Source organism: Chlamydotis macqueenii, chromosome 8, assembly GCF_036417535.1.
Source record: "Chlamydotis macqueenii isolate bChlMac1 chromosome 8, bChlMac1.mat, whole genome shotgun sequence".
In the NCBI taxonomy this organism is placed as follows: domain Eukaryota; kingdom Metazoa; phylum Chordata; class Aves; order Otidiformes; family Otididae; genus Chlamydotis; species Chlamydotis macqueenii.
In genome coordinates, this window is record NC_141563.1 from 34237741 (window position 1) to 34261905 (window position 24165).

At 42.4% G+C, this 24165-nt stretch overlaps 1 protein-coding gene across 6 annotated transcripts in view; it reads left to right on the top strand.

The window, feature by feature from the left end:
* Nucleotides 1-24165, top strand: part of FGGY (FGGY carbohydrate kinase domain containing) — a 302075-nt gene that overhangs the window by 156783 nt on the left and 121127 nt on the right. For 2 of the 6 annotated variants that reach the window (XM_086753837.1, XM_086753835.1), the window contains exon 5: nt 5461-5542. The gene's annotated coding sequence lies outside the window, so the exon portion shown is untranslated. Of the gene's footprint in view, nt 1-5460; nt 5543-6993; nt 7852-12334; nt 12576-19683; nt 19743-23590; nt 23635-24165 lie in introns of those variants that run through there. The other 4 variants (XM_086753839.1, XM_086753838.1, XM_086753840.1 and 1 more) reach the window with 4 other exon arrangements.

Consider the following 24165-nt stretch of genomic DNA (forward strand, 5'->3'; position numbering starts at 1 on the left):
AGACGATGACTTGTGTTTAATTTGCTGTTGTAGATGGGCCTGAAGCAAACTCTCTTGTTCCAAACATCTCTAAATTTAGGAGTTTTTGGCATCCCAGTCCAGATATGAGTCAATAGTTCTCTGTGTTCCAAAGAATAAGTATTAGGTTGCAAAGGTGGGAGTCGTTATGTAAATGGGATAATGTAAAGGAATATCTGTATTAATACTTCTGTTATGCCTTGGAGCTAGAGGTTTGCCAAGGCTTAAGTGGACTCACGATGAGCTGGACACATCCAATTAATGTAAGTAATGTGACTTTTCTTGAACAAATGTGACTCCTTAGTCCAAATTACAGCTGTTGAGTGTTCCAGCTCTGCGGCATCTGGTCCTCCAAGGTTTAGAAATGTGTATTCTAGTGTTGAAGGCCACTCTTATTTCTGATTTTGTTTGGTACTAAATAAATGGGTTCTGATTTTCACTGTTTCTGTCAGGGAAGTAAAAAATATTGGTGTGTGTTATTGATGGATATACAAGTCCTAGAAAAAAAAAGCCCAGAATAAGAAATGAAGAATTATGTCCATATGCAAAGTAAGTGCATTGGACCTCCCATCTCTTTCCTGATGTCGCTGCTGTATTCATAGTTTCTGTATCAGGTAAAAGTCTTTTAAGGCTTCTCTCAGTGTGGTACCTGAATTTCTTCCACTGATGCCATAATTAACATCTAACATGTTCTGCTGCTTCTCTCTCGTGTCCAGAGGAAAACCAGATGTGCAGTTTGTCATGGGGCTCGGGTGCTGGCTCAGACAGGGCAGGTGGGAGATGGATGCCTTGAGCTATGCAGTTGTACTTTGCACTTTGAAGATGGTTTTGGTCAAGCGTGCAGTTCTGCTCGGTTTTAAGGAAAGGAAATAGGACTTAATTCCACAGTCTCCTACAGAACCCTTAATATTATTTTAAAGATTTGTAATTCACCTATCTTCATATACCAGTCTTACTCCAGGATATGTCCCAAGTGACTGGGATTCACCAGTGGCAGATAAAAGGGAAAAAAAACAGTGGCACCGAGGAAGATTATTCCAGTCCTTCTTATGGCTTCCCAAACTGGGAAAGACAAGCAGTTCCCCCTGCTCCTCCACAGCTCTCTCCATGGCTTACCGTGATCTCCACCTCCACTCACTGCACAGGGCCCCTAACTGGAACTGTTCTTTCCCATCCAGTGGTCTCTTGCTGCTGTGAACCATGCTGGTTATACTGTGGTGGAAGAAGCCAGGTTTGTCCCTTTTTCTATGCTGTCTGAAACGCTGTGCATTTTGAATTACCCACACATGGGAGCAGTAGGCAGTACAACGGAGCAAGCACAACATTCTACATGAGGGTCAGCTTAGCATGTTGGAGCAGTGATACTCTGCAGCAGAATACAAACTGCTTATTCTTTTTCACAGCTGTTCTCCCAGGCATTTTAAGCACACATTCGCCCTCAGCCTGCAGGAGGTTTACATATTTCACTTCCATTAACATGGTAGAAGAGACCCTCCTCACTTGCAGATTTGTTCTTTTAATAGGCATCCAGCACAAATGGGAATTAAGTACATATGTGTGTCCAACAGAGAGTAGACCAGAACCAGCTGTAGGCACAAATAACTGCTTAGGAGGCCCATTTTTTTGTGCTGATTTGGTAAATTACAGGACAGTCGAATCTTCCTTTTTAGGAATGGGAAGAACAGGAGAAACAGAGGAGCTCATCTTCAGATTGTATCACCCGTGGAAGAGGAGAGTCAGCAGGGAGAGCTCTCCACATGAGGTTCTCCTCTCCCTGCTGTAGCAGCTGGAGCAAATAAGGTTCATCGTGGGCAAATGTGAGCTCATTTTGCCTCTACTCCAAGCTGGCTGAGAAGTCAGGGTGTTTTGGGCTCCGAGTCAACGCTGTGATAACTTGCTCGCGTGACTTGCTAATTGAAGTTAGAGATCCGTCAAGATACTGAACATCTGTGGCATAGACGTGCTTCTCTCAGTCTTATTTGTCTTATATCAAAACCTTTTCAAATCAGAAATTAAGGACAAATGTGTTGGAAAGGGTAGAAGGACAATGTGGATTCGGGGAGAGACAGGTAAGGCTCTGTACGCGTTCTCACTGTCGGGAGATGCAGAGGTGACTCATCTGCGTTGTATGATGACAACGCAAGCACAAGGAATACAGTCCTCAGCAACGTCCTTTTAGAATTAGCCGCACTAAAAGTTGAATCTTAAAGACAAAATAAAATGGTATTAGGAGGAAAGAAGTGGCAATGACTGGAGCCCTTAATTTGATGCCAATGATATCTCAGAGTAAGCAATTTCCCAGAGGATTGTCAGAGATGTGAAATGAATTGTAAGAGCCGCTTTACAGGCATTTGTGGGCACACACACCTGCTTACAGCGAGGGAAAAGACAGTGCGTAAATGTCTGGAATATTACATAAAAGCTGTCTGGTAGACTAGGCAGAGCAATTAAAATCCATCTCGCTTAAACGAACCCTGAGTGCAGGTCAAACAAATCTAATTTTTATTGTTCCTTAAGGAGATATCTGTATAGGAGACAAAAGGGGGATGCAGCCGTCAGGTTAAAAAATCAAGATGCCTTTAAAAAATTAAATGTTCACAATAGTGCTACAGCAAGCTAGATAAATGATATATTACAGCGATGGTTTAAAACTAATTGATGACTAATGTTGTAATGCATTTGTAGCTACACTGATCTATTATATATCTTGGCCAAGCTGAAGGGACACTTCAAGGAGAAAAATTGCTAACTGTTTTAACCTGATGGAACTTGGGGAAAAAATAGTTACTTTAAGAGATAAATGGAAAGGTTGTGACCTCCTAATGTACATCTGGGTCCTGCAATGCAAAATCAAATTATCATTAAACAGAATGTGATCTGTGATGGAATTAAAACAACTGCAAACCAGCACAGAAATGTCCGTAGAGAAATACAATAGAGCGGTTTGAGCCGGGACCATTAGCTAAAAAGCTGCCTGCCTAAAGAACTGGTGTAACAAGTTGGTATGGAATTGTTTTGCTCTAAAATGAAAGTCCGGTTAATTGGACACTGCAGGAAAAAATGTAAGCATATTTACAGCAATTTACATATGTAAGACATTCTATAAACATTACTTAATTAGCATATAAATAATTAACAATTTACCCTAAGTTCTGAGTAACAGTGTGTGTCTCTGGCTCTTGGAGGGGAGACAGGAAGCTTCATTTTTCCCCCCTTTATTTTTGTTGTGCCTGAGGCTCATGCCCGTTGGGTTTTACCCTTACAGTTGGAATTCAGAGAAGATGTCAGTCAGGCTCTGCTTATTTTCACATCTAATTCATGTGAAAACCAGGTTTCCTCCTGAGGCGGTAAACTGGCCCAGATTTGCGTCAAAGTTTGGCCTAGGTTCAGTGCATGACTCACTTTAACTAAGGTACATCCATCTTCCTGGCTGAAAGACAATACGGGAAGCGTTGTCAAAGAGCAGATACCTCCGTAGAACCAGAGCTCACAGATTCAGGACCTTAGAAACCCAAAGTAATAGCTTCTTTCATCCCTTGGTTTCCTGTTACCCAATATTAAGGACATTGAGTGGGTGTCACAAGAGCATCGTTACTCAGCCCAGAGAACCAGTGTGGGGTTTTGCATGTTAAACAAGCTGCAAATGGCTGGGATGTATTGCTGGAAGCTGGGAGGAGTTGCAGTCAGTAAGCCTCCATGGTCATAGCCTCTGTGCAAAGTTACAGGGAATAAGTATGGCAACAGGTTACAAATGAAGATAACACTTACGGGCCGTGACTAAAATATGGATTACCTTCAACCTTTGTGTTCATTCAGTTTTGGTTTGAAGCCCAATACAGGCAGCAGCTTGGAAAAATAGTTCTCTAGCTCAAGATGGAGCAGCTGAAGCCTTAATTCTAGAGGTCTTTCTTTTAAAGGGGGACATTACTCTTGGGTCAAAATGTTGTTATTCAGATCATGGTATTGGTGTCAGTTTTCAACAGCATTAGAAACTCAGCGACACAAGTACCACTGGGCTGACTCAGAACATATCTTTTCTTAAAGGATGATAAACAGTCACATCCACAGCTCTATCTGGGATTTTTTTCCCTTCACTAGCATGTTAAAATAAACTCTAACAGATATTTTTCCTCCCATAGCCAGGTGACTTTCTAAAGCTCTAAATCCAAAAGTTAGCAACTAGAATGTGATTTTAAAGAATGCTTAAAAGCAGTTTCATTCTGCTGCTTGTGCTTAACACTGGAAGAAACTCTGAACTGCAGCTGTGCCAAAAGTTTTTTTAACTTTTGCACACGTATGTCTATATAAGTTTTAATTTACTGCTAGCATTTGGTCCATTTGATTCGTAGTAAGGCTTTATGATTGTCAGATTAGTGTAAGCATGCAAGTAGTAATTTAAATTATACCTTTGATGGTTCTGTTATGTTTACCATCTTTTCCCAGGTTCTTTCTAATATTGTTTCAGTAGTCTAAAGGAGGTTCTGATGTGATGCACTGAATATTCTCACTCATAAAAGAGCTCAACATTGGGTACATCATTTATCAGTTCACTGCTGTCAAAAGCTATTGCATCCTTCTTCCCTCTTGACCCAAGCTTGATTAATTTTTCCGTAGTTTTGGTTCTGATATGGTTTGGAAACAGTGTTGATTTTCCCAGGAAGCCTTAAGTAAGAACCTAGGCATCTGCTTCATGCTGTTCAGGCAGCACAAACAACTGCAGAGGGAACGGAATAATCTCCCCCAGACCTCTGACAGCATCACGTTTCCACTGTTCGCAACCCCCACTTCACAGTGCCCGGTACGCGCAGCACTGGCAGGAAGAGCTGGGGAAACTCCTGTTTTCTGGGCCATGACCTATGAAGCTGCATGATTTTAGGAAAGACCAAGTTATTTCCAGGAGGAGGGAAGTGTTATAGCTCTTTTTCTCTGATTCTGCACACAAGTCAGAAGTTTTTAACATCAGTGAGAGCATCAGTGAGTACATTCTGATTTACATCTGTCGTGCAAAGCATAAATCCAAAGCACTATGTGAGATCAATCAAACCCAAAATATTTAAAGTTACCTAAAATGTTGGAGAATTATTAATCTTACATTTTTCTCCAGAGTCCTGAGTGGTGCAGACATTCTGTTAATCATATATTACAAGCACAGGCAATACATTAAGTTTGGAAAATAGATTTATATAACAAAGATGAAGCAGAATTAATTGGATCCACAAATGTCTTTCTACTCACAGCCGTCTCTGATTGCTTCATTACATTTCTTTGGGTTTTACCCTCTTTTGCTGTGACCACCTACTGCCAACGTATCTGTAAAGAAAGGAAAAAAAAGCAAGACATTCTAACATGAAAGACGTACAAACTAAATCCTGTGACATTTTCTTGTATGTGAATATTCCTAAATGCCAGACTAAAATATCTCTCCAACGGTTTCTTTTACAGACTTTCCTTGTTCCAGAAACTTGGCCTGAGTCAGGAGGAAACCCCATAACTGTCCCTTAGAAGTTGAATTGCATCAGTGTGGGTAAGATGACGGGCCAAATTCTTTAATGGTGTAAGTCCGTGAAAATCAGGAATACTATACCGGGGCAGAATCTGCCCTGTGGTATAAAATTCTCTCCCTAGAGGCAAGACTTTTGGAAACAGTATCATGTTTTAATTATAAGCAGACAATTTGTGTTGGGTTGTGTACAGAGTATGAAAATCCAACTGCTATAGGAACTAGCTACATATATGGTGATTTTATTCGTGTTTCTAGTGCTGCTCGGTTTATTTCTGTATGATTTGCAGGTGGCTAAACAATCCTACAGACCTATTTTTATGTACTTGAATGAGCCTCTGTTGAATTTAACATTTCAAAAGATTGCATTGCTGGCTTTACAACATCATTTGTACATTTTGCAATGAGTATAGGAGAAAGCTTGCATGCTGTTCATAATCTGGGACATCCAGATTCTAGTTAACAATCTTACCCTTGGAGAAGAGACAATTTTAATTTTTTTTTTTTTTTTGCAAATTAGTAAATGCTGATAGTACTTTGTCTCCCATGACTATGTTCACTAGATTCTGAATTCAAAGGGCAAAATAGGATCTGCCTTCGGTAGAAAGTCCCAGTCATAGAATCATAGAATCATAGAATAGTTAGAGTTGGAAGGGACCTTCAAAGGTCATATAGTCCAACCCCCCTGCCAGGAGCAGGGACATCCCCAACTAGATCAGGTTGCTCAGAGCCTCATCCAGCCTGGCCTGGAATGTTTCCAGGGATGGGGCATCCACCACCTCTCTGGGCAACCTGGGCCAGTGTTCTACAACCATCATTGTAAAAAATTTTTTCCTAATTTCCAATCTAAATCTACCTCCCTCTATTTTAAAACCATTACTCCTTGTCCTATTGCAACAGGCCCTACTGAACAGCCTCTCCCCATCTTTCCTGCAGCCCCCTTGAGGTACTGGAAGACCACTATAAGGTCTCCCCGGAGCCTCCTCTCTCCAGGCTGAATAGCCCCAACTCTCTCAGCCTGTCCTCACAGAAGAGGTGCCTCATGGCAAGAGGACACGCTGCTTGAAGTGTGGTTGAGCCTTCTTCCACCCTTCTCCACCCTGACTAGATTTTGGCATCATTCTATGATATATCACCACTGTAACAAACTGCTTCATGTAAGCTGGTCATATTCTGTGGAAAAAGTCTTGAAAGGATGTTGCAGAAAAATATTTAACCTCTGTTAGTTATTTTTCATGAGATGCAAGGTATTGTGAAATTTAAGGAGCTCGACAGATTTTCACAGCTTGGCTTGTGAAATCCATTTCCAGCTCAACAGATTGTGATTTCATGATTTTGTACATCTGGATTTTGCCACAGAGCTACGACGGAAGATCTCTCTGGCTAATCTGCCTCCCGGACAGAGCAGGGCAGCATGTCTGCTGCTGGTCAGTGAGGAGTCCAGTCCTACCTGTGAGTTGTAACCTCACCTGAGTTGTACCTCACCTAGGTAGCTTCTGTTCTACTAGGCAAAGGCTGCACATGTCTGCTTGGCCCTGACATCAGTGATCTCGGGAATTACTTGAATATAAATGTTAATGATAAAGTCATATTTCTCATATTTAAGGAGTGTAAAGGGAAATGCAAAAGTTGCAGTGGTATCTGCACTGCGTGTTCTCAGACCGAATCTCTTCTGGGGAGCAAAGAGAACATTTCCAATGCTGGCAACACGGATGGGAACAACAACGTGTGCAAAGACTATTGAGCACTCCCTCTGCTACACTGCAGCAGTGAACTAGTTTTCTGGCCGAGCATTTGGAAAGGGGGTTCTTCTCCTTCACCTAATCTGTGGAGACCTGGCAGTTTTCCCAGAGGGGAACCAGTTGATGAAAACATGACTTTAAGACAGAATGTTTTCAGCATTTACACCACAGAAGGAGAGTTTATAAAGGTAACAACAGTCATGTGCATTTCCTCTTTGTGTATTGCTGTATGGCAACAAAAATCATACTATTTTCCCACCATGGTCACAAGGGTGTCACAGAACTTCACTGATTCTTATGGCATCGGCAGAGCAGTTTTGAAAGAAAAATCCCCGGGCTGTCTGGAATGCTCAACTGTTGGGTACCGGAGTCAGAAAACATCCTGCCTGCCGCGAACGTTAGGAAAACAGAGCAGCCCTGACTCAAGTGCCAAGTGGTTTTTTGGAAGGCTGGCTCCCCTGAGAATAAAGGATACTGGTATCCAGCCAAGACGGCAGGCAGCAACAGGCCCTGGGCAAGACACTGGAATTCTGGTGGAGCCTGAAATATTGTATGCTTGTTTGTATCAGCTTCTGACTTTTGTATTAAGAGGTGAGCTACCCAAAACATGAGGAAATGGGTCACAAATTGATAAAATCTGAATTATTTTTCTAAGGTGTATTTAGAGCTGTGTAAAACAGGGATTTCCCTTTTTGGCTACTCTAGTATCTAACGGTTATCTAACGGTAACTTAATATCTCTGTTAAAAACAGAAGTCCCCCAAAGGAAATTTCCTTTTTTTTTCTACCGTAGACTCAAAAATCCCTTCTTGTTGTTGCATGGTATTCAGTTGTTTTTTACTTCCCTACTTCCCTGTTTGGATGAATAGTCCTAGTCTAATGACTCAGTACACATTTCATCCAGAGTATTCCCCAGCTTCAATCTCCCCTACCACTGTTATATTGCTTCTCAAAAATGAGACTGAAAACCTCCCTCGAGTGCTTGTATGAACTCCCTAAGAAAGCACGTGTTTTGTGACCCTTTAAAAATCTTTTCTTCCCTTCAGTTGTTACTAATCCATATCTAAGTAAGCAGAATTTTTGAATGTGCAAAGATCCATTTCTGCTCCTGTAAGTAAAACAATTTGCATATCTGCTTGTTTAGGTTTGGTACATGGATTGGTTTTAGATGAGGTTTTCTGCATCGAAATTCTTGAAAATGCCACACATAAATGGGAAAATTGCAAAAGAGGAGGGGATTGTACATACTAGATAGATTTTATATTATTAATTTCCTCTTTATCTTAAATTTAGAAAAGGTTGAGAGATAATAGATATTTATCTGTGCTGAAGCCTGGCACTGAACCTGCGTTAAGAACTCTTTTTTTTTTGCCCTGTGGTGGTAATTTCAGTTACCAATATCTACCCATGCTTTATGATCTGGGCCCCAAAAGAAAGTCCCAAAGTTGTTTCTGTTCAGCCTTTGGGGTTGAAGTTGCACCTCTACTGGACTGACAGATCTTGTCTGGTAGATTTGAGAATCCTGAATCACTGGATTCAGAAATGCCAACAATTTTTCCACTTACTTATTTTTGCAAAATGCTCTACTGACTGCGAAGCTGGGCCCAGTATTTCCAGCACTGCTATGGCAGGCAATTCAGCAAGACATTCTGCAGGTGATTTTTTACTGGGCCACCTCACTTATGTTCATGTGCACTCCTGAGATGACAGTTCGCACTAAAATTCAACAGCACGCTGGGGTTGCTGGGCCACAGCTTGCGTCCAGGGACGCCGAGAGACATTTTCATGTTGATCTCAGTGAAACGGGACTGGATCTTTATTTCCTCGACAAGGCTGGAAAATGTTCATTCTGTCTCTTTCCCCTTCACACACATATTTTCTTTTCTTTATAGAATAAGTCATTTGTCTTTATCTCACCATTCACCTCTCTCTTTGATTGCAGTTAATGGAATTGTCACCTTTATGTACTCATGGTCCATTTCTCAACCTGTCTGGACTTTGGCCTCCAAAGGTTACCACTGCTAGTGAAGTAATATGATTAAGTGAGTCTTTTCAGACAGATTTATGCCAGATTTCTTCTCCAGCAAGTGTCACATCTAGTCTAGTTCTGCAAAAGAGAATATTTCAAAGATGCCAACTGTCATCTAAAACCACTAAATTGTTCTGCAGTGCTGGTTGAGAGGACTGCAGGCCATCTCGGAGCAGTGCTGATTTACGCTACCTAAAGCTGTATCCCTACAGCTTGAAATACGGGCTTTCGTTAATAATGAAAAAAAGAATGTTCCTGTCTCGCAGAAAGCACCTTTAAAATGGAATTTTCATTTGTTACTCTGTAATGAAAAAGGCAACAGGATCTATTTTAAGGGAATCTGTATAGAATCAGGGAAAAAGGGGAAGGTTGTTTGAAGCAGTAATATATGAAGGAAAACTACAACAGCCATACTCTAAACAGAAAAAAAAGTGGTCTTGTGTTCCATTTAAGCTACGTACGTCTACAATATATATTCAAGTTTATAGAAATATTTTGAAATTATAAAGGATTCACTGCAGACATAGCTACCCTTCCTGCATTTGATATGAAACACAAATTAATCATCATTATTCTGCACTAATATAACACCTCTTAACCCTCAGCTTTCAGAATATTTCAAAGGAGTAATGAATTAAGCCTCATGTGGTCTTGGGAATATGTGATAATCTAAACTTTGAATCTTTCATTTAAAAAAAAAAGAGCATTTTCAGGACTTTGATTTTGGAGGCTGTGGATCTTGTAACTGTTCTTGAAAGTATCTTCATTTGTCATCCCCTTGGAAAGAAGCCACGTGAGCGCTAGAGAAGTGCAATGAAACAGAAAAATGTATTAAGAAAAAGTTAATACATTTGTCTGTACTTACAGACAGATAACTTTTTTTTCTGGGTTTTCTTTGCTGTTTATTGGAGCAAAAAGACATGGATAAATTGAGGTAGTAATGTGATATACGTGGAAAAAAGGCAAAATTGATTTCCGTCTATAACTAAAAGGGTGCAGAGGGAATTATTACTGCCACTGTACAAGTCACTAGCATTATGCGTTATGTTGGGCTGTGATCACTCATGTTCAGAAAAGATTAATTCTGCCTGAAACAAGTGCAGAGAAAGCTTATTAGATAATCCAAAACTTGCTGCTATTGTAAATAGTTAATGTTTAACTTAGCAAAACAAAAGTTAGGAAGGGATTTAAATGCTGTCTACAATACACTGTGGGAGGAGAACAAGTATTATTTATATTAAAAGAAAGTGTCAGCAATCTATGAATGTATGCAGGACAGAAATAATGAAATTTGTTATTAATCAACAGAGGAATAAGCGAAAAGGAAGATGGCTGGGAGGGTGAAGAGCAAGAACTATAAACGGGAGCTCAGCATGTGCATGGAAGGGTTTATAGGATTTGATTGTCAGAGACAGTAGAAGCACACTCAGGTCCATTTCTCTGGGCTTCATTTTACTGCTTTCAGTTGAACAAACCATTTTGGTATATCCACAGTCACAGTGCTTTGTTTTAGGTCACTGAACTAATGTGAAACAGCTTGTTTGTGTCTCTGAACTTTATACTTTCTCTCCACGGCACACTTCCTTGGTCAGAGTGGTCGCCTTACGCTACGAGTTGTTCCCATGGGCCAGGTGCCGGCATGCCTGGGCTGGTCTGACTCAGATCGGGATGTACGCGTCTCAGAAGAGAGAAATCTGCATCCCACTACAGGAGGTGCAGACCTCCCGGGGAGGAAAGCAGAGCGTGAGAGCACACACTCCCACCGTGCAATGAGCTGACTTGGAATTACAGTCAGGAGGGTGGTATGTAAAAAAAAAAAAAAAAAAAATCTATCAGAGCAAAATACTTGGACTAACACAAGAAAACTCCAAATACCTAAGTTTGGGTCTAATGTTCTTTCCTACTCCACCTAAATGCAAGTATTCCCAAAGGAAAGTCGATTTTCACCCAGAAGATTACAGCTCTGTAGAAGTGGTGTTTTCCATCAGAAAATCATTCCAACGGAAAATTACTAACTGATTCTAATACAAAGTGACTAGCGAAGCTCTCAAAATGATTCAGTGGCAAAGCTGGAATGAGAACCCACAGCTCCTGACCACGAACCCTGTGCTCTAACCACGAGACAACACTCATCTTTCCCTGAGCAAGGTTGTTCCTACAGTATTTCTGCCTGGGCCCAAGTGGGAAAACTCTGGAAATGTTGCAAGAGAGCTTTTTGCTGCAATATTTCCTGCTGCAGAATATTAGGGGGAAAACGGGAAAAATCCCCGGTGGCTCCCTGGGGCCTCTTGAGAAGCATTTGGACGTGGTGGGAGCGTGAGGGTTTCCATCTGCTGGGGGTTTCTGTTTCCATCTACGTGGGTCACAGAGGGACCTGGTGGGGCCTGGTCCTGCCCACGGCTGGAGCGCGCAGCCGCCGCCGGCCCCGCTCTCTGTTCCCAAGAGATACATGTGAGCGGATCCGATGGCCTTCTCCTCCATTTTAAGTGAACCTTAAAGTCTGGGTTTATTCCTCCCATCAGGAATTTTCCAGCTTTTCAGGTAAAATGCTCAAATGGAGTAACCCCATGCAGAAAATCTAACTTGTGGCTTGCAGTCCTGTTTTATTTATTTAAGAAGCGATTACGTATTTATGGGTCAAAGTGGGGGATGTTTCAGACTGTCCTTAGTCAGAAATACCCTTCTGCTTATTTCCTTCTATTTATTCTTCCCCTGCCTCTCGGCGTGGCTTCTTGCACCGCTTAAAAGCCAAATGCTTCCACAACCCCCAGTATTCCTGCAGTCTTGTAGGGCAGCAGGCTGAGAAATATGCTTTAGCAGCAACCCCTTTACCAAAAAAGAGCCAAAGCACCTCCTTGTTTCTGTTTTATTAAATAAAGGAGAAATACGATTCCCTTTCCCAGGCAAAAAAATACTCGTCTATCAGCCGAATTCCTGACAGGGCACAGTGCTTCCAGGGCAGTGCAGCCTGACAGCTCTGCCTAACACACAGCAGATCGCTTCAGCCCCGCTCGGGCCGAGCTCCACAGGCGGGCCCCCAAATGCAAACCAGATGCCGGCACCGGTCGCCCTCCGCCTTCAAAGGCGAGCGGGGGAGGCCGGGCCGCTCCCGCCTCCCCCTTCCCCGCCCCGGCCGGGGACAGGCGGCGCAAGCGCGGGCCGGGGTGCGGGGAGCGCGGCGGGGCTTCCCGGCAGCGGCCGGCGTGCAGGAAATTGCCCTGTCAGGAAAAGCGCGGTTTCTGTAACCCGCTCCCTGCGCAGCTAATATAGTGTTTCAGTTTGGACAAGTAAGTGACTGACGCTCGCCAAGCCCCGGTGGCGAGTAGCCGCGGCCGGGCGGGCTCCCCTCTCAGCCAGGCCGGGGGCCCTGGACCGTGGCGGCCCGGCCCTGCTAGGCCACGGCGGGCGCCCAGCTCAGCTTCCACCCCCAGTCCCTGAAAGCGGAACGCGGTGATATTCAGGCAGTTCCTTCCCGGTTCCCGAGGTGCTGCCGGTTGAGGAAGCGTCTCGCGTTTGCGGTGGTGGTTTTTTTTTAATTAAAAAAAAAAAAATGATCCCGTGTGTAACAGCCCTCTCCGGCTCCTTCCCCAGGGAACTCCCGTGGCTGCACCCCCAGGCCGCTCGCCCAGGGCGTGCGTTGGCTGTGCGATTAAATGGCTCCGAATTGGTTTCAGAGCCTGTTTTTTGTTTTTTTTTTTTTTTTTGCGTAGCTGGTGGGGCATTATAGGATTTACATTCTCGTCTGCCTGCCTGTCTTCCCGAAGTTTGCTTTTACTGATGTTTCTCAACAGCGCAGCCCATATATAATGCCTGAATTTAATGAGAACGGGTCTGCCCTTTTTCACGGGCCCTTAGCGCTGACAGGCGCCGGGCAGCTCGGGGGGTGCGCAGCGCCTGGGGAGGCACTGGGGATTTTGCAGGGCTGGGGTAGGCACCTCACCTCCCCCCAATGCCTGGTGCAGGAGTCACCATTTTCCCTGGGCTTTAAATGGCTCAGGTGACGTGACGTTGGCAGATGGGACATGTACATCACTTAAATCCTTCCTTAATCCTCCAGATCCCTGCGAGATTTCCTTAAATGTATTTCTTGCCCTTACTCAAGTTGGTAGTTTCCAGTCTGGTATCTCTGGCACAGGTATTGCTGGCACCAGTGTCCTCTCACTGCTTGCTTTCACCGCTGCCTCCTTCCTCCTCTTGCAGCTCTGCTTTCTCACACCTTTGCAGCACTGTCTCCTTCGCATGGCAGTTGCTCCTGCGTTCTCGTAAAGCTCGTGGGCTGGCCTGGAGCCCACCCCAATAACCCGGTGGAGTTTATTTGTGCTCTGCTGCTGACCTCCACGTAATGGCCGTCTTCCTCGCTAGAGACGTGCTCTGCACCGGTTAGGAACTGGTGATCTTGCGGATTCTTTTGCTACTGAAGTAACTGGGACTTGTTAGTTAGTTTAATAAACTTAGCATCAGTGTCTCTTTTCTGGAGAACGTTTAGAAATAAATGTCAGGGAAGGAGAAGAGGGGGCGCTCTCATCTCTGAGGTTCTTAGAAAGTAACGAACAGGCACGTTACTCTGAAGGGGGTCTCCTTGTTTTTCATCCTCATGCATTCCCTGGAAGACCATTTGCTTAATTTCTTGAAATTACCTTTTTTCTAAATGTACTTAAATATAGTAAAAAACCTGAAATTTTAAAGTGTATTTAAATGTTAATGGACCCCTTTCCTTCAGGCGTATGTACTGGCGTATGGTTAAAAGAAAAAAAAAAGCTTTTTAATTTTTTTTTGTCCTGGGAAGAGTGCCTGGGATAGGAGGATGAAAGAGGAAAAGAGGGGGAACAGGGTTCTTGTAGGTACAGCTGTTCCCAGCTGTAAGAATTAGGGCAGAAATAAATTTATAATGTCAGGAGAGACTAAATAAACTGGTAGTATGCTGGGAAGTTCTAATGTGTATTCTTAGCCACTTTTGTTGCCCTGTCTTGTGTTTCTAACAGTCCTACAGCTAAGTTATCATTCTGAAGTACTGATTCTTTTGAAAAAATTGTCCTCGTCCCAAATAAGGCCTCTTACCCATTTTGATTCTTGTGCTTCCTTAGTAAGTCTGCCTTCTGTAACCGCTCTACCTTCAAGCATTCTTTTGAGTCTCTTAAAGGTTGATCTGTTTCCTAAGAACTAGTAGATTTACAGGAGGGGATCAGAATAGCTCTCCTGTGTGTTCCTGGTTTGTGTCTTGGGCTTTTGTAATGACTCACTTTGAATTTTTTTCCCCTGCTACCTGCCACTGGAATATCAAAGAGCCTGGTGTGCAAAAGCAACAGGACTGGCATGGCCTGGTAGAAGTGTGTTTCTGAGCTTCATTGTCAAAGGGAAATCTCTGATCAGCATTGTCTAGGTTTTTGGCTCTTGTTAATACCTTCTGGTGGGTGTCTTGAGCCACCTTCAGTTTCCCCTCTGCATTTCCACATGTGAAAGGGAAAGTACTCAGAGTGCTCATAAAATAAAGTTTGAAAATTTGTGACCTTCAGCTGTTCCAGGCAAGCAAGCTTACAAGTTCTTGACTGCTGAGGTGTTTTGAGGAAGTCATTGAAGGGAACTTGCAGAGAGGTATTGGCCTGATATCCTTTCAGGCTTGTCTTTGTGGAAGTTTGAAATTACGAGGACCATTAAGAAGGCAGATTTTGCATTTATGAAACCAAAACAACCAACCAACCCCCTCCAGCTGTGTATGTAGGGAGAAGGAAGAGGGCTCACTGAGTTCAGATGAGCAGATGTGATTCTTCTTTTGCTGTAAAAAAGAGATGTAGACATGTTACATATGTACAGTCTCTCTAGATATCCAGTTTTGTGCAGAATTTGTGTTTCTTCTAACCCAAGCTAATGTGCAACCTCGCTTCCTCTTAAATAGTTGTGACAGGAACCTCAGGGCTAGTGTTTTTGGAATTGCAGCCCAAATAAATGTTTCATTTTAGAACAGCCGATTTCTTAGGGCTGTCGTTCTTCTCAGCTCTTAATATGCAAGAGTGAACAAATACGGTATAGTAAACTGTGGATTCGACTTATAGACATGTGTTTGCTTCTGGGCTGAGCATCCTGAAAGAAGTGGTTTACAGCATGTCTTTAAAAATTGATTTTACTGCTGCATCTACTGCTGGCCTAAGTGCTCCAGTATCTGCCAGGAGTAATTATAGACAGTTGGTTCAGATGTTGCTTAAATGTGTAAGCCGTGATGGGAAATGCAGTGGATTCAGCCAGAGTGCTAATTTTGATGTTTTGTCATTTCATAAAACTGTGAACTCAGAAGAAATTATTTTTATACTGATCCACTGATATGTAATCACACAGCTAGTGCCAAATTCAACCTTGATGTAGCACTGGAATCTGCGATTGTGATTAAAGTTAGAGTATCAGCGTTAACCTAAAGTTGGCTAATTTGCTATCCAGAGCAGGATAATGGCTTCGTTTACCCGGTATTCCAGATAAGCCTGTGTACCCTGCGCTGAACCGCGTGGTGCCGAGGCTGGTTTGCTCCAGGAATGCAGGTTAAAGCTAGTGTGTGTATGGTTACATGAACAGTAATTGTGCCTTTTGAGCTGCATTCTACTCCAAGTTATATTTTATAATTTAAATAGATATTTTGTAAATTAACAGTATTGTGCTAGGGACATTTTTACTGTATGCCTCTTGTTTTTTGGAGAGTGTGTTTTGTTTTGTTTTGTTTTTTTAAAATTTGTTTCTCCATTTCTGTTATAGCATAGAAGAGAATGAAAGAATACAAAAGTCACAATATAGGAATCTGCCTCTCTTTTACAGGCAATGAACGGAGATTGTTCTGTCTGTCCAGCATGGGGTAGGTTAAAGTGAGAGAGAGATAGGAATAAGAAAAATCTTCCGTAGCATTAGACTAATAAACTGTTGGATCCAGCCATTTGGATCCATCAGTCATTTTGGAGCCTGTTGCCTCCTTTCAACTAGTCATGAAGCTGTTACAGCCAGAATTTATGTAATAATCAGATGGCGTTTTTTCCCCCTCTCGCAGTCAATGTGAACAAGATAGTGTCTTCTTTCAGAGCTTCAAGCATTCTGCGGTGTCATTTGGGACATGTCTGTCTGCCAGATCATTAGCACAGCCTTTAGGGATGCATGCAGCTGCAGTGTTGCAGGAGGGAATGGATCTAAATAGGTTGGTGTGCGTGGATTGTATTGATTGCAGTTCTCTGGGTGCAGAGCAGAAGGGGTGCTGCTGTTTACCCTCCTAATTCCTTAGGTTTTCCTGCGTGAGAATTGTGTCTTGGCACAAACCGATCAACATTTCCTCTGTTTGACAAATTGTGCGTTATGGCAAGCATTCAAAATCCTGCAGACGTGTGAGCGCACCTGTGATGGTCATGAGTGTCAGGAGTTTAATCCCGATCTACTAATATGGCTGGGAGTTTTGCCACTGTCTTCAGTAGCTGCAGGATCAGACCCTGCTTTTGAAGTGATGGCACAGTCCAAGCAGGGCCAAGAGAGCCCTGGAGGGAACTGGACCTCTTGGGTTTCCCCAGTAGTGGGGGTCTTCTCTCCCCATCTCATTTTGTGTGTTCTTGTGGCTCTTTGTTCAGCCTTCCTTTTTCCTGAGAGCCCCTCTCTGCAGCTGTTTCCTGCTGTTCTGGTGTTAGACAAGCAGTGGAGCAGCGAGAGCTGAGCCTGTTTCTTTTTTGCGGCATGTTTACATGCTGGAGAGCAAATGGGGCAGCCCAGTTTACCACTGTGGTGTTGATAATCTTAAGAGTGAGAGAGCTGGTTTGTCCTTGGTCTGGCAGACTGTCTCCGACGGGGCAGCCTGGCTGCTCTGCAGGATGTGCTGTGGCCTTGGTCTTGTGCCTGTTGCGATGCAGAGCCTATCAGGGCATGCAGCAGCCGCATGGGTGCCTTGATCTTCCTTCCAAAGAAAACTAGGGTGAGCCTTAAGTCTTCTCCAAGCAGATAGCTGGGAGGAGCTCCTACATTCCTCTGTTCAGGCACACTTGTAGGGCTGGTGTAGTGGGAGCTGCCTGAAGTTTGAAATCCCTGGCCTTCCATAGCCACCTCTGTGCTCCAAAGCAGCACCTCTCAGTGGACACCAACACGTTATTTTTCTACTGTGAGCATCTCTGAGCAGTATCTCCACTTGCCCGAAACCGTCTTGGGATCGTTACTTGCTGCTTATTGGTATTTACTGCTGCACTGTGTTATGGTATTTATTATTGCCACCTCCGTGAGCAGTCAGAGGGCAGAAAAATGCCTTTGGACTTACCTGACCACACTGAGGTTGTGAGTTCAGCTCATTACTCATGGTCTGTAGGTAGCTGCAGTGAGCCTTCTGGGGACGATTCAGAAGGCGGTGTCATCGTGACTGCATGGAGAAGGTAAATAGGGATCAATTGCTTAATATCTCATCTAGCTTAGGAACTCGGGCACATCAAACAAAACTAGCGGGTGGCACGCTCAGAACAAATGAAAGGACTTTTTCTTGCATTGTTTACACAGAACTTAATAACTCATTACCACAGTAGTTTGCAGTTGCAAAAGTTTCCCTGGATTCAAAAAGAGCACAAACAAATTCGGAGAGGAAAAAGCCTTCAAGGTCTGCTGAACTAAAGATAAAATTTCTGGCTCAGGAAGTGCCTCTACTATAGATAGCAGGAGGAAGAAGGTGTCCTGGGGAAGTATCGCTGGATGAAAAGGGAAGGCATATGCTTTTCTTATGGCTTCTGCTGCTTGGGGCAGGATGCTGTACTCATTGGACCTTTCATCTGACCCAGTGCAGCCACGCTCTTCTCTTTAATCAGGATCCAGGATGCCGTTGCTCTTATTTGATCGGCGGTACAATGGAGTGTATTTGCCAGTGTGAGCTGAAGAGAGGAACTGGAAGGCGAGCATCATTTTTCTGTTTTAGTACAAATCCCTTCTAGAGCAGGTTATAAAGAAAAACAACTCTGTTGTGCACTTAAGAGCTTGATATTTGTTGACACTGGTCATGCTGACATCTTTCTGCTGTTCGTGGGTGAGAGATCTATGTAGGCAGTAGAAGCTGAAAATAAATAAATTGTGGATCTCATTTCTTAGAATAATTTGCTTAGTCATTTTCATTTCTCCACTACTTAGTTACACCAGGATAAACCAGGATGCGTCTTGCTTTATATCAGAGCCAGTGGAAGTAGTTTGGCCTGATAGTGTTTAAAATACAAAAGATAGACTTAAGGAGCAGAAGGCAGCGATGAAATAATGGCTTTGACTTGGACACCGAGAGAGGAGGGGAGAAAAGATAAGGAGAGTCATTACAGAAGATTAGTACATAGTGAATTATTTATAGAGAGAAAAGGAGATACTAGAAAGTAGTAGAATATTTTCAGTCCTGTGGTGGGATTTATTGAGACTACGTTACAGTGTTGGGGGAGGGGGGCAGTTAGGAAGGTTTTTGTGGAACAATCCAGGTATTACAGGACTGGGAGTTGGGGTCTGGTTCTACTACTAAAATGAGGTCTCTTCCACTACGTACAGCTGTTTTTCCCTGTTCAAAGATGTGAGAAAGCTCTAGAGAACTTACAGAGAATGGATGAAATTATGTAGAAGTGTTTGGTTTTTAGTGAAGAGGCACGCTTTCTCCAGCTTGGTTCTTATTTATTTTGTTATTGTTAACACAGTCCTCACATTCCAAAGACTGGGGGATCTGCTGCATGTACGTGTTTCTGTTTTGGGAAGGGAAAAGGGGAGGTGAGGTGTGCTTTTGTTCCTTGTTTTTCTTTTGTTTTGTTGGCTGTTGAGTAGCTGAAAAATAAATGCTTGTTGATAGTTATAGCATAGTTATAGCATAGCCCCTTGGGCGTTCAAGGGTATTATTCTATATTAGTACTGCCCTTCAGCGCAGCATTAGAATTCCCCATCTGCTCCTGCTCTCCCACACAGGCATGTGCCTTCTTTGTCTCTTCACATGCAAACAGGAATTAAAGATCCTGGCAGAGGAAAGGGAGTTCACTGTCTTGAAGAAGAGATTTGCCAGTCTGCCACCATCACTTCTGTTAGTTTTACTGTAACCTCAGAAAGCCAACAAAATGGTGAATTTGGAGTACAGTGTCAAAATTGCTTCTTTTGTTTTACCTCCTTTCTACAATTGAAAAGCATCTCTTATTTAACATACTTAGATCTTTTCACACTAAGATTATGAAGCCTAGTTTGAGCCTGTTAATATTTTCCTCGGTATTCCATAGAAAAGCACAGCTGCACTACTAAAAACATACTGTTTATTCGTGATCACTGGGTCTGCACAGCCTGCAGCATTCCAAAGACCAAAGTTTAAAACCCATGTGCCAGTCCTTCATAATTCCTTGTATTTAAGCACACGATACCACCAAATCTATACTTGCCGCCGACAAATACTTCTGCTGAGCTTCAGCCTGCATGCGTGTGAGTGTGCTACCTTCCCGTACTGTAGCTCCAACAGAAAGGTACGTCCTGGCAATTTGATAACCATGAGGTAAGGTAGGACAAACTGAGTTTAGTCGTTAGTTGTAATGAAACAGTCATCTGGTTTCTTAGTCATTCCTTTTAAATTAAAGTAAACAATGTAAAGGATTTTCTTTTTTAAAAAGAAATATTTTTGCAAATGACAATTTCACCCCTCCTTTTTTTTTTTCATTCCCTATGTGGGAAAACTAACACATTTGTTTAAGGATAAACTGGGAAGTCTGTGGTTTCCAGCACGCACATTTTGAATAATATTTATACAGACTATTATTTAATGGGCCATATAAATATTTATCATATGCTGCAGCCCTTTGATCATAAATGCTTGTTTGAAAAGCCATTCTGTCCCCGCTGTGATTTGCTGGTTTAGTGCTTGGAGGGAATTTTGGCTTCTTGTCTGTTCTTAGCAGTTATAGTCATGGACTAACATGGTCAAGCTGGACATGTCTTTTAAATATTTTTTTTCCACTGTGCTCTTCTTTCTGTTTGGAAATTCAAGTAATAAGTTGTAAATATGACGCCATAATTCTGCAATGGACAGGCAAAGCTGTACTGAAGTTTTAAAGGTCTTATTTCTTGGCTGCAAGAAGCCAGGCTTCCTGAGGTTGGTACTTCGGGGGTATAAAAGGTAGTGGCAGTATCAGCACTGGTTTCTACCACTTGAGAAGTCCGTAAACATGCATCATCCATGCATCAAATATTTTGGTGTCCTGTTAGGAATATTGCACTCAAGGAACTGACCTATCTGACCGGACCTTTAGGACTTTTTCTTTCAACCATTTTTCTGGTTTGTTGTTTTTCTCATGATCGTCTTGACTGCAGAAGCTGTATGCTAAGAATCCAGTAGATACGGGATCCAAAACAAAGTTTTATTTGCAGAACGAAATTTTATTTGCGTGTGGTAATGGATGTTGGTGTCTGGATTCCAAAGCAGGAAGTTTATGCTGGGACCTTCTTCTACCTGTGAACTCATTAAAGAGTTTCTTCGTTTCTGATTTGGAGCCTCCTCTTGTACCAAAGGAATCTTGTAAACAAAACTGAATGACAGCATTCCTTTTCAAATTCTTAATAAATATTTTCCACCAGCCTCACTGCTAAGTTCTTAGGTTCTCAAGAAATACTTTTAGCCACTAATCGGTGGCTCTTGTGACCTAGAGATGACAGTGCTTTTTGTGGATCCAGTTGACAAGTAGGTGGCATACTGAGTGATTGGTATTCCAGAAAAACCCTTGGCATCAAATGATGTTTTTGCAGCAGATCAGATCCTATTGCAGAGATGCTATACTTTGAACAGCCTCGGTAACTTAGTGCTTGCTGTACTTCAAAAAAGGGTTAATATTTACTTCTAGTCTTTTTTTTGTAAGATATTTAAATATTGCTTTGTAAATCTGGGTGAGGTTTACTCAGAGAAAGACCAGTTAAAACAGGTCTGTGATTCTTGTTTTTGGACTCTGTCACTTAACTCTTTCTCATGTCACTGATTTACAGAAATAAAACCGTGGGTGTGCATAGACTGATACGTCCTGCTTCAGCACATAAACAAACTGCGTCCTGCGCAGTCGCTCACACATGCGCATCCCGGTTGCTTAGTAAGGGAAAAAGGAAAGTAAACATTACATGGGTTGATTTGGGTTTCAGGTTCCAGATGTTTGTGGGCAGAATCCAATGCAAAGCCGTAATTTTAAGTGCTGAGTAGGAGGTACTGTGAGCTTAATTCTCTAACATCTGTTAAGCTTGTTTTCTAAGTAGCAAAAACACATTAATGAGCTAAAATCAAGGCTGCCGTACAAAAAAGGGAAATAAAAATTGAGAGTAATATTGTGTGTGTGTGAGAAGGAGGCAGTGTAAAATACTCCTTTTGCTGTTTGTATTCTGTGAAAAGTAAGAAAGATTTGTGTGTGTTTAAAAAAAAAAATCTGCTTTGCAGCTTGTGGTTTATTCTCTTCTTTTTATGAGTCAGCGGCTAAAGGCAGTGCCGAAATAGGGAAAAACAGGGAAATTAATGAGATGGTATCAGGGACAGTCTTCTGCAATTTCTTTATAGTAAAATTTCTTGCAAGTAGCTAGCAACATCTGCAGCCAGCCTTTTAAGCTTTGAGGAGATGGAGAGCAAAATTAACAAGTGAACATCATCTGTTGAAAAGAATGTCTTAAAACTGCTTTTACAGCCAAGGGCGAAGAGGAAGATGCAGAGTGCTGTAAGTGTCCCCAGCTGACAGATGCAGTATTAATCACTGATATCAGGAGAATTGGCCTCCCTGTGACAGAGGCATTAGCTTTTGTTCGTCTGACCAGGTCATCGAGCCAGGGCCAAGAAAATAAAGCGAGCTTTCTTGCCAATATTCCTAGGTGTTAGACTCATGGCACACCATTATTTTTAGCTGATTGCTCATCACTTGTACAGATGACCTTACTTAACAAGATTAGCATGTATTGCACCTAATCTACTGAGCAGAACCAGCATGCTGGAAGAGAGCAGCTAGTATTTCCATCAGTGCTGCAAAATGCTCTGTAACTTTGAGTTTTTTCTGTTTTCTGATATTGTTAGAAGCTAATGATCTGCACAACTTCCTCCAGTGATCCTGCTATGGTGCATGCGGAACACGGTGTGATAAAAAGATCTCCACAGATGAACTACATGTCCGTGAACCATCTAAGGGGTGGGATGAGGGGATGCTGCGTAGTTTTCTTTAGCCAAGTTGTTGGCTTATGCTGTTTTAAGAGCAAACAAAACTTTGTCCTAATTCAACTGTTACATTGCTTAATTATTATCTGGGGTGACGCTTGGAGTTTTCTGAGGCAGAGGACTGACTTTTTTTCCCCCCTTTTTTCCCTCTTTATTTCACCTGCTACCTCTGACCCTCAGTGATAATAGATTTGTAACAGCCATCAACAGCAGCGGCTACAAGCCAACTGTACGTGTGAACAGCACTTACATTGTACTAATACAATCTCTGAGCTGCCAGCCAAGCATGGATCTTGACCTGTACTCAAGATGTTTCATGGGAGAAAAAAAGGCTTGGTTTTCTGTCTCGTAGGAATAAAACCAGTAGAAAACATTGCTTCCAAAATTAAGAACAATTTACATGTTTGTATGATCGCTCAGCTGTCATTGTCTGGAGGTCAAAAGAGGACTTTCACTGTCTTCTGTTCCACTGCTTTTTCTATCTGGCTTTTGGTATACTTTGCCTCTAAACTCTAGTTATTTTAAAAATAAAAAGGATTCATTTCAAATATGAATAATCCTATTGTTCTACTAAGCAATACTTTCCAAATCTTTCCCTCTTTGCCCATGTCCCTCCCTCTATAAAACCTGTCTTCCATATACAGAAGTTGTCCAGGTCACTTTTTTGGGAGAAATGGGCTGTTTTTAAGTAGGATCATTTTGGTGCTCTGTAAATACTACGTATCCATCAAATTATAACTGATCCATAGATTTTGTGGAAATCAGAAGCTATGTGTCAGCTGAGTTTTGTGGTTTCAGAGGTTCAAGAGATTCACACAAGCACTAATCTTGTACTTGTCTGACGTTTCAAGTACTTTGTATCGGCTCTTACTTAGCATTCTCCCAGCTTGATTAAAATGTAAATGTTAACTGTTAATTAAGGACAAGCTGTCAGAAATTAAGTACAGTGCATTTGTCACTATTATATGTCAAATAGTTAAAGATAATATACTGAAATAAGCAACTCATTGTGAATAATTAAATCAATTAACCTCACTTTGTTCTTGTAGGTGATCAGACAGTAGGCAGAGATTTCCTGGGATGCTCTCGTAACTCAACACATTTTCAGCAAATTGTTTTCTGAATCTTTAAAATTGTGTGGATGGATGGTGGATAGCTCTTAAAAACCTAACCAGTTTGATTTTCAGGTGTGGTTGTTTGGCTTTTTTTTTTTTTTTTTTGGCTTTGGAGGGGTCAAAATTGGGTAATGTACCAGATTGTCACTTTGTTATTTTAATTATCAGTATCACACCACTTTTTTTGTGAGAGGAAACTTTTCAGATTCTGCAGAAATTCAGCGTGACTCGCTGTCTCATTCAGCAGTAATATGCTGCTGGTTGGCTCGATGGGAAGCAGCAGCTCTTGGCTCCTCGTTCCTCTTCAGGAGGGCAGTGGAGCCAGGCACAGCACTGCTTTCACTAACTCAGGAGTACAATTTGTTTGCGTTGAGGCAATGACATATCTGTGGTGGTTCTTGCTGTCTTGTCCAGGGGAGAATCCATCTTACCAGGCATCAGCGTCTTCCCCATCTGCCGGAATTCAGGAAAAACTCAGGGGTGTCTGGATTGAAATTTCCCTTCTGTGAAAAGCACCAGCTCCTGATCACTGCTGTGTTTGGAATGTACCCTTTCCTTCCCTTCCTGTCTCCATCCTTCTTTTTCCTTTTATGTAGGCATGAT